Source organism: Bidens hawaiensis, unplaced genomic scaffold, assembly GCF_021521415.1.
Source record: "Bidens hawaiensis isolate Kalapana, Puna unplaced genomic scaffold, B.hawaiensis_p1.1 tig00025176_1, whole genome shotgun sequence".
NCBI lineage: Eukaryota > Viridiplantae > Streptophyta > Magnoliopsida > Asterales > Asteraceae > Bidens > Bidens hawaiensis.
In genome coordinates, this window is record NW_027494002.1 from 304,777 (window position 1) to 315,991 (window position 11,215).

Below are 11,215 nucleotides of genomic sequence, written 5' to 3' on the forward strand. Positions count from 1 at the left end.
TGTGTAGGTTAAAACTTAAAAGGGTACTAAGAGACGAAACCCCATCACCAATAATTGGCAATGAATAACACTTGGTGTTTTATTTGCTATTTACCAAAATAATAATAATACTAAGATATATAGAAGAGGATGCAAATCTTTCAAGTCTTCCAATTTTTTTTCATCTACTTACGATTTTTGTTTCTAGCAGTCGCCTTCCATGCCAGTAAACGGAAGTAGTGGTTTATTAAAAACCACATTTTTACAAAAGAAATTTGATGGACAATTATAAGAAAATCAAAACACATATAATACAACTATGTGATTTTGTTAATATGAAGCAAAATCAAACCTAATAACACAAAAGATCTCCAAATTTTTAAAAAAAATGTGTTTTCCTTAGACAATGCAGTGTGGTTCCGCCAAGCCAAGGGAAGGGTCCGACATGGCACACCGTTCATGCAAAGAGTTTCTTGAAACACCACGCACGGCCCTTTTTCTTTCACGTGTGACGGGATCGTCATGCTCGTCCTTCACCTCTTTTTGACCGTTGGAGCCCAACGACTCTATTTAAAAGATTATTAATTTATTTATTATTATTATTATTATTATTATTATTATTATTATTATTATTATAAATACATATATATAAACAAACACTTCTCAAATCAGTTTAACAAACCCATTTCAATAAAAACTAAAATACAATGAAACTTAAAAATTATCAATACCTCAAAACTCATTTAAAATATAATAATATTGATAGTTGATAAGATTGAAAAATAGACAAACAAAAACAATAAAAATTAAACAATTACTTATACATACAAATATAACCCATCTCGGTAGGAAAAATTACAACCGAAATGACAATAAAATTGACAGCCATAGTCCATGTAAATTAATTAAATTAATATAACAAATTATATATTAAAAAATATTAACAAAGCCTTAAATAAACCCGCGTAACACGCGGGCTAAAAGCTAGTTAATAAATAAATGTGGATACAATTCATGAATATCAGAATATTAAGTTACTTTTGCAACAACTTAAAACAACCAGTTTTTAGGACTTGCGCATTGTGGCATGACATTGAATCGCGCACGCGTATTTTGTAATATTGGATCGAAACGTAAATCATAGAAAATAATAGCAAAGTCAAGTTATAAAAACGTAAAACACATAAAAAATAAGTAAGTTAAAACGGCAAAAAACATTATTCTAGCGGATTCAAATTAATAATAATAATAAGTTTATAAAATGCAAAGTTTATATTATATATTATATATATTTATATAGTATAAAAGAGGATGTTGGTGTCACAAAGTTGCTATTTTGATAAAATTTTGTTTTGATATACAATAGACAATTAGTTTTGACCCTCGCTTTGCTGCGGAGGCGTAAACTCGGGAGAAAAAGACCAACGCTAAACGTTAACACCCTCATGTTAAAACATTAAAGACGTTCTTTGGATAAAGCAGTCGCATACGAAGAACTGCCCATTCGAATAAAGTAATTTAGTATTCGATTTACGACTTGGTACAAAGTCGGGACTTTGTACCAAGGTGTAAATCACCACTGCCATCATCATCACAAACAAACTCTCGGCGGTTGACTGTAGTCAATTCATTGAAAAAAAACCATCGGAACCGTGTTGCATGAAGAACGATCAAAACGGTGGAGTCAAAAAGTGCAAAAGATTTTGTCGAATAAGACAAAGGTATAGAACAAGAAGAAAGGATATAAACATGTTGTGAAAATGACCATGTAAAAACAAAGCATAAGCTACTTGTATATCTTGTAAGTTATATTGGACAATTCATTAATAGTGTTTAATGTGAGTGTGTGAAATGTTGGTTTTTAATATATATACAATTCCACTTGAACCACAATTTGACTTCTAGTCCGTTGGTTGTGTGATGCGGGGATGTCTAAACTTCTAATGTGGTTTGCTACTCAGGTTCAAATCCTGGCAATGGATAAGGGTTGTTATTCTTTGATTAAATAGCTTATTTTTGCTAAGTTCAATATATATATATATATATATATATATAGAGGGTGTCATGCGTGTTGTGTATACTTTTTTTTATTTTTTTGTTTTAGTTATGGTATGTAACGAACATGAAGGTAACCGACCAAATTTGTTTAGACTCACCATCTCAATGCCCAGGATCAAAAGCGCTCGGGTTTTACAAAGCCCGAGTTTTACCGACCGACGCTACCCCTAAAACGCACGTAACTGAAATCGCCCGAATTCGTGTCGACTTACCAACTCAACGCCCAGGACTAACAACACTTGAGTGTTACCACCGTCCGATTTTACCCGACGCAACACACCGATAAAACACCAGTTATTAATATTAATAAAGGTATAAAGTATAAGGTTGATTAGAATTCAAATTAAGCCATTATAATTATAAATACCTTAAAGGGAAAAGGTAAAGTCTACGACCGCCGAGGAAAAAAGAGTGAAATATGAAAGGGAGATGTACGTACAAACATAGTAGCGCAATATACAAAATTCATTTGAATAGTAGCATTATGAGGAAAATTCTTTTTGATAATTCTTTTTTGAACCGATTATTTGGGTGACAGTGGTGTCTCTTCTAAAAGACACTTACCTCTTCTTATTTAAGTTTAATCATATAAGAGTAGTGTTCTTCCATTTTAATGACATACACCTTTCGGATTCTACTGACCTGACCCATTTAGTGGGCAGGAGGACGACAACCCAAGGCCCAACATCTTTTAGCTCACGGAAAATATCCGCATTTATTAATTATATAATAAACAAACCCAGGTAAATCAATAAATGGAAGTTAGTTCAACTCGTAGAATGAACTTCCTCAAGCCGGATGTAAAGATCTGAAACTCGATAGGCATTTTTTCTTAACTTTTTTGTATATTATTTGTTTAAGGTTGGACGTCAATTTGTCGCCACTAAAACTTGAATTTCTTGTAGTGTATGTTATTTAACTTAATCACCCCCCCCCCCCCACCCATTTTCATTTTTTCCATTGATAGACCCTTTCCTGAGTCGTACGTTTGTAAATATATTTTTATGATCTTGACTTATCCATCGATTATATATTACTTACGTTTTATTTGTCAATTCTTTTCTCTCCACTTCTTAGGTGATAGATTATCTCTAATCATCACTATTATATTTAGAAAGATGTCTCCGGAACACAGCATGCCTTCCAACCCAATGTTAATGAGCAAATGGATGAGCCAACTGCATATGGTATAACTAATGACATGCCTTCAATTATATCCAACACAAACTTGCAACATAGGGTAGTACACACCAAAGAACGTTTATGAGGAGAAGCGAACACCCGTTATAAGAGCAGGTATCATCCAACTACTCGAGAAGTCAAGACAAAAGAAGCCAAGCTGCAGCTAGAAGCCAAAGAGATGTCTCGAAGTGTTCTTATATATGCAACGTTCAACAAGTACAACCCACCAATATTTAATGGAGAGACAGATATGACATACGCCTATTGGCATATTCTCATTTACATCTCGAGCCTTCTACTGGTGGAAGTTTGTTTCTCTTGTACACAAACCTAAAATCAAAAGGACGAAACGAAGGTAGCCCGAGCAAGAAGAGGTATAAAGGGACACTAACCTATGCACCAAGAGTTATGTCGTTACATGTGAAAGATTCAAGATTTACTAGTAATGATACATAACACGTGAAACCGATAAGACGTATAATGGACAAAAAGGAGTTGAAATAGATAAACATTGTTTAAGGGCAACCGTTCCCTACTAAGTGATTGTTCTAAGATGGAATTCACTTGATCATGCGACTTAATGAGTTTTCTTTATATATATATTTTACTTGTCAACTTATCACTAACATATTACTTTCTTTGAGCATGTTTAGGTTAATGATTTAGAGTGATCATTCATAAACATGGGCATAGTTTCTCCGCTTGGTATCAAGAGAATATGATTACCTTAACCTTATCGAAGATCTTTTAGACAACGTCCTAGTGAATATTAAGTGAAACCTCATATCTAATGGGGTTATGAGATAGTTTGACCAAAAAAAAAACCATAATTTGACAACTTAGTTATTTTAGTCTGGCTTTTTGTTCTTTTAGAGAAAGGGTGTGACACACCCTAACTTTCTCATGCCACGCGCAATGTGGCACCTTAACGGTGCACTTTGCACATTCGCATCACCGTGACTAGCTTGAGAACCGCTAATGTATTTCTTAACGGTGAGATGATTGCTACTTTTAGCTCGGTAGCCGCCAATGTTGGTTTTGGTAGCTATTGCGATAACCATAGCCACGAATGGGTTCGATATATAGGGTAGCAACCGTTGTCCATCGTACACTATTTGGTAGCAACCGGTCGGTTGAAAATCTTGAAAGTAGTTGGGTGGCAAACAATTTGAATTGTGTCATAGATACTATTGTAGTTTTTGTTTGAACATTTAAATATATTTAAATGCAATTTAAATTTGTTGATAACAATAATAAATTGGCATTTCATTCTCTAAACATGTGGGGGGAATAGAAATGAACATTTGGTTTCACTTTGGGTAGCTTGACTATAGAAACAATTCCCCAATCACAAAAAACGACGACCTTTCTTGCTAAGTAGATACAAAGAAACTCTATTATTCCATCACCATTTTTCATTCTTTTTCCTCAAAATCAAACACGCCATTAACATCGATGCAACTTCAGGCGTGTGGACCATCTTTAGTAATACCATCTACTTAGGTTGTTGTACCCTGTGAGACAAACAAGTTCTCTTGAGAGGCTTGAATTATGTTATAACTTGACTGTATTTTATTTTTACAGTAAATATAAAAAATTTAAAAATGTTAAGAGATTTGTTATAATAAAATAAATACATAAATGAAAGTAAGCAACAAGCTTAAGCTTAGACTTTTAAAGTAAATCCCAAGTCAAGGTTAGATGTATTCATTTTGATATATTTTCGATTCAAAATACAATAAACTCCATAATTTTTTTTATTTAAAGAACTTTGATAGTTTGAATTTTGACCGTATCATCTTCTACATTTGAAACTAAAAATTCAAACCTTTAATAAAACAATAAATACTATTTCAGTTATAAACAATTAATACTTGTTTTAATTATACATAATAAGAAATTTGACTTTTATTAATCTCATATATTTAAATTGAACCAATAATAATTCCACTTCAGAGAAAATATAATCAGTTCCATTTTTGTTACAATTTATTTTCATTGAACCACCGTTAAAGAAATAAATAAAATATTATTCCGTTAAGTTTTTTTTCTAATTTCAAACTGATATAACACATAATCGAGATCACAATGACATAAGTCTTCCTTCATTGAGTCATGACCACTTCAAAGTGTTTTCAATGAAGTTTGAACTCGGGTCTATATTAAAAAACCAAAGCTTTTTACCATCACATCATATCAAAAAGGACCGTCTTTTAAAAATAAAAATAATAAAATTAATATTAATTTGACATCCTTTAAAAAAATCCAATAAAATAGAAAAAAATAATAATTTGAAAAAGAAATTCGGAACACGTCTCTCTTTGTTTCCTGATGCTTTCTATTTTCTTGCATCCCATTTTCACTTTCTTTTCTTTTCTTTCTTCTAACCCCTCTTGACTCCAACATTCCAATTCAACCTCCATTCCATCCAATTTTCTTAATTTTCAATACCCATCGCTTAACTTAATAACCACTGATTCATTTCCATTCTCAAGTTAGGGTTTTCCGACAAATACCTAGGTAATTAAAACCCAGTTTGCGTATTCTGTAATCTTCAATTATACAGATTTAACTCGTTATTTTGATTTTTTCTTTTCTGGGTATGTTTATTTACCCACCAATTTTAATGGGTTACATTTATCTTGAACGATTTGTGCTTATTGATGTCAATTTGGAAAATTTGTATAGATTTAGGAATAGAATTGTGTTAGGTTTTAAATTTGTGACTAATCAGTTGAAAAGTAATAGTTTTTGACATTTGAGCAGAGAATTTATAAAATGCAAATGTTGATTACTGATTATGAGTTGACTTTTACAACAAATGAGGATTCAAGGCCTTGAAATCTTGAAACTTTTTATGGTGGAATCATTCATTAGGTTGACTTTTAGATACTTTTTTTGCTGCTTTTTTATTTGGTTTCATAATTAGAGAGTTTACATAACATGTTATATTGCAATTATGAGTGATGAGAGTTGTTTTTATTATGGTTATTATCGGAATGAAGCAAGTGGCTAATTTGCACTCTCAATGGATTACAGTTTGAACCGGTCCACTCTCAATGGATTGTGAGAATAGATTTGGGTAAAATGTCGAATTCTGCTAATAGTAAATGTGGTCTTCTGATAGAAACCTGATGAATAACAATAACGCCAGTGGTATTCAGACACGAGCCTCGGATTCTACAAGCCGGTAATAATAACATAAGTGAAATATTTTGTTATCTTTTTTAATTGATGTTTAAAGATTCATACTCTTTTTACAGGCATAATTCGCACACAGTAAATGATAATACTGATTATTCTTCTGAGGAGGAACGTCTTGCGCGTGTGAAAGCTCAAAAGGAGGAAATCCGGAGTCTTAGAGAACAAATTACCTTGGCAAGCGTCAAGGTATGGTTTATCTCTTATTTGATCTCATGCATATAATATTAATGTATTATTTTATAACTTTGGATTTGGTGATATTAGGAGCGACAATTGTTGAATGAAAAATATACATTGGGAAAGAAGTTTTCCGAGCTACGACTGGTTTGTTCTATATACATATATTTTTTTATCTAACAACCTTATCTTTAGGCTTGTATCTCTTTTAAACTGCATGTTATAATATTGAATCTTTTGAATGACAGGCTCTAGATGAGAGGCAAGTCGAAGCTATTGCGTCGGCTTCTAGTGAACTGGCACGTAGAAAAGACGTTCTTGATGAAAATTTAAAATTAAACCCATGATTTGAAGGTAAGTCACGGTCGCATGATATTTTCCATTTTCTAAGTTTCATGTTAATTTTCCTTTTTTTAATCACTTTTGTAATGTTACAGGTTGCTGAGGACGAGAGGTATATCTTCATCTGATCCTTGGTTGGACTATTGGATGAGTATGGCGTTCTGCCTCTTGCTACAAATGCTGCAGCTCTTTCAGATAGCATAAAGGTATAAAATTACCTTTTTTCTTTTGCCCACACGTGTTTGCACCAACAAACACACCCCTACGCACGCATACAGGTAGGCCTGTGAACGAAGCGCGCGAATGCAGCATGTCGTGTTCGTTTGTTTAACTCTTAACTGAACAAACAATCGAATATGAACATAATTACACGAAAAAAGGTTTTCTTGTTTGTGTTTGTTTATGTTCGTTCCTTGATATTATAAACGAACGGATCACGGATGTAAAAGGACGGACACAACTGAGCTAAAACCAATTAAACGTGTGAACAACAATGTACCAGGTCTAAAAAGTTATCAAAACAAGAGTAAATCGTAATGAGCTAAATAATTTAAATGAATATATTAATAATGTAAACGAACCAACTTAAACAAATGTAAACTAATGAACTTAAAGGAACATTAATGAACATAACGAACAAGACATGTATTCATGACTTCATGTTTGCTCTTTTAAATAAATGAAAACAAAAAATCTGTTCATGTTTGTTTGTTTATTAAATAAACGGACATAAACAAACTTCCTGCCAAACTATTTACTGAATGTACAGTACGTTTACAGCCTACATGCAGGATGGTTGAGTTAGACTGACCCACCAGCAATATTTTCTCCTTTTTCATTATTTTTATACAATTAATGTAATTTAATAAATATAAAGTCTGCTATAAAGATGAAAAGCTGATCTCCTTTTTTTAATAAACCAAGTTTTAAGAGCTTTTATTAACCATATGACCAGTTATATATGTGATGTATATCTGAATCTTAACAATGTTTTCCTTGTTTTAATTCACAACATTTGCACGACCCAAATGCAGCAGAAAATCAGGGAATCTCAATCTCAAGTATGATCACTATCTTAACAATGTATGTTCGAATTTTTGCAAACATTTGTATTAATTTTTGTATTTTCTTTTTAATTTCAGGGTCAACAATGGTTTTCACCTTCACCCTATAACAATACGACAGGTGGCAGGCATTTGGAACAAAATTACGAGGTTTCTAACTTCACACCTGAAAACAACAATAGAGAAAGTACTAGCTTGATGCTCAATGGTCAAATGAGTCAATCAGTAGACAATGACTATCGCACCAAATTTGAATCCAGGCTTGTTAGGTTGGCATAATAAATCTCAAATTTATCCTAAATTTCTGTCTTTATTTAAATACTTTACTGAAATTTTGTTACTTTTTGTTGTCAGTCAACGCGAATGGTGCTTATGACTATAATAGGGTGAACAACGGGTTTCAAGACGGAATCGATGATGATAATTTTCAACCACAATCCAATGATGGGGAAGATTCTTATGCTATAGGTAGTAAACATAATTACTGGAAGTTATTTATTAGTCTCGTAATTCACTTTTGATGTAGTTATTATGAGTAGATGTGGCAGGCACGACCTACTTACTTAAAATTGGGTTCTAGCTTATGTCAAACGGGTTAGGTTTAAAAACCTTATAAGTCAAAAGTGATCAAATGTCTTCTCAAATGCTTAAAACATCCTATATATTTTTGTTAGAAATTTAGATAATTATTTTAGCAATATAGCTCTTGTAACATGCTATAGATGCTAACGTGTGTTATTTATTTATTTTCAATTACAAGATGGCCCTGGAGTAGAAAACTTCCAAATAATCGGAGACGCAAAACCGGGAGGCAAACTTTTAGGCTGTGGGTTTTCCCGTGAGTGGGACCTCCACTATGCATGTTTCAGGTACAGAAGCTTCTAGATGCAATGCTTAATTATTTATTATTCAGTTACAGTATGTAAAGATTGATATATCATGTATTCGTTTTGCTTCTCTGTCAGTGGGTGCGTCACCTTCAAGATGGCACTAGGGAGTACATCGAGGGTTAGTATTTGAAAACTAATCTTTGCCAAAACTTATACGACTACTAATTGATTACCTTAAATGTGCCAAAATTTAAATAATTGTTGTGCTATATTGTTTCTTTTTTAATCTTATTCAACACAATAATTATCTTTTAAAAGAAATGGACAAAAATGTGTTTTCGAATTCACCAACCTGGTTTTGGCCTGTTACCCAACCCGCATTTTTACTATTTTTAGTCCGTTTATGAGTTATGATAGTTTTACACTTCCCACATTGAAATATTTGTGTTTAAAAGGGGTGAAACTCGAGCCTGAGCTCATTATAAATATTAATTTTATATGTATTTTATAATTATAATTTTATATGCAACTGAACTTATGTTGTATATTTATTTTTATATACTAATTATAATTATCATGTAAATATATATATATATATATATTTAATATATTACATTAAACTGTATAAATAATAGCTCGTTTAGGCTCGTGAGCCTACTCGAGCTTCATTAGTGAAACTCGGGCCTGATCTCGTTTGTTAAATGAGCTTACTTTTAGGTTTGGGCTTGGTGCAAGCTTGGCTTGGTTCGAGTTTTAAGCGAGCCGATCTCGAGTAGCTCACGAGCTGCTTTTTTCGTTTACATCCCTATTCCTGATCCAGAATTTCTGTATGACAGGAGCCACAAATCCAGAATATGTAGTTACAGCCGATGATGTCGATAAACTTATCGCTGTTGAGTGCATACCAATGGATGACCAAGGTCGACAGGTACTCCTTAAACATCTTCTATTCGTTATTTACAATAACTTTTGTTATTATTTCAGTACTTTAGATACAAAGCTGTACAAGAATAATATGTTTCAATATTTCTTATGTTAAAACTGTTCTGTATTCAGGGGCAAATAGTGCGACTCTTTGCCAACGAACAAAACAAAATATCATGTGGTGAGTTTGTTTCTTTAACAGTTTTCAAACTCATAATTAGTTCATCGGTTAAAAAGTTTGGTACTTTCAACCGTCATCTTGAAAATGGTATTTTGCAGATCCAGAAATGCAACAGGAAATCGACAGATATATGTCGGAGGGTCAAGCATCATTTAGTGTTTTCATGCTGGTGCGATATTATATAAACGCGTTTCTTAATATTTTATGGCATGTTTACTTTTGGAACAAGTTATTTACTTTTGGCTGTTATTGCAGATGGATCCTTCTGAGAGATGGGAACAAACAACTTTTTCTTTGAGACGATTCAACTACCAGATAAGGATCCATCGCACACAAGAAATTTTTATCGAGGAGAAATATTCCAGTGAGTTTTTGGTAAGTAAAATATAGTTTTAATGGGTGAATTCTATGACTTTGGCTGAAACGGGTCAAATGGTTAAGTTCTTTAACTTTGGCTGAAATGAGTCAAATGGGTTATTCTATAATTTTGGCTGAAATGGGTAAGTTCTTTAATTTTGGTTGAAACGGGTCAAATGGGTAAATTCTTCAATTTTGGCTGAAACGGGTCAAATGGGTAAATTCTTTATTTTTGCTGTAACGGGTCAAATGGGTAATTTCTTCAATTTTGGCTGAAGGGTCTATTGGTGGTCAGGTATAATGGTTTTGAGGATCACTCTTTCTTGAATATTAGTTAAATGTATTAAATACCATGTTTGACGATGACAAAATTTTAGGTGATACGTTGACTTGGTGTTTTGACTTTATTGTAATGATGTTGCATACGCCTTGCTTGCGGTGCGCACATATAATGTATATATGTGTGAACCCTTGGGTGGGCAAAAGTAAAATTGCACTAATTTTGACGTTATTTTACTAATCACGTGAAAATAACGTTAAAAGTGGCGGAAGGTTAATCAGGCATCATGTGGTGGCGTTGATAGCCGAAAGACAAGGGCACATGCACCAATCAGCCGGTGTCCCGATGATTGAGTGTTATGTGTCTTATGTCCAAGGCTTGATTCAAAACTACTATCGAGCCGGGGGTCTCACCGGAAGCAGCCTCTCTATCCTATGGGATAGAGGTAAGGCTGTCTACATCTTACCCTCCTCAGACCCTACCATAGCATTGCTATTGGTGGGATATACTGAGTACGATGATGATGATGATGATGATGATGATGTAATGATGTTGCAGATCAAAATCCCTGCAGGGCTTACTCCACAATTCGTGTTGACCTGTTCTGATGGTTCTTCACATCCTTTTACTTTCAATG

General features: G+C 33.2%; 1 pseudogene across 1 annotated transcript; it reads left to right on the forward strand.

The window, feature by feature from the left end:
• Window positions 1-6,194: 6,194 nt before the first annotated feature.
• LOC143570949 (uncharacterized) lies at window positions 6,195-11,211 on the forward strand (annotated as a pseudogene). The gene is made up of 14 exons (XR_013142026.1): window positions 6,195-6,409; window positions 6,483-6,609; window positions 6,688-6,747; window positions 6,849-6,954; window positions 7,038-7,148; window positions 7,734-7,737; window positions 8,361-8,474; window positions 8,767-8,875; window positions 8,972-9,014; window positions 9,673-9,764; window positions 9,893-9,941; window positions 10,040-10,110; window positions 10,197-10,316; window positions 11,137-11,211. The product of XR_013142026.1 is annotated as an uncharacterized LOC143570949 (transcript).
• Window positions 11,212-11,215: the final 4 nt, after the last annotated feature.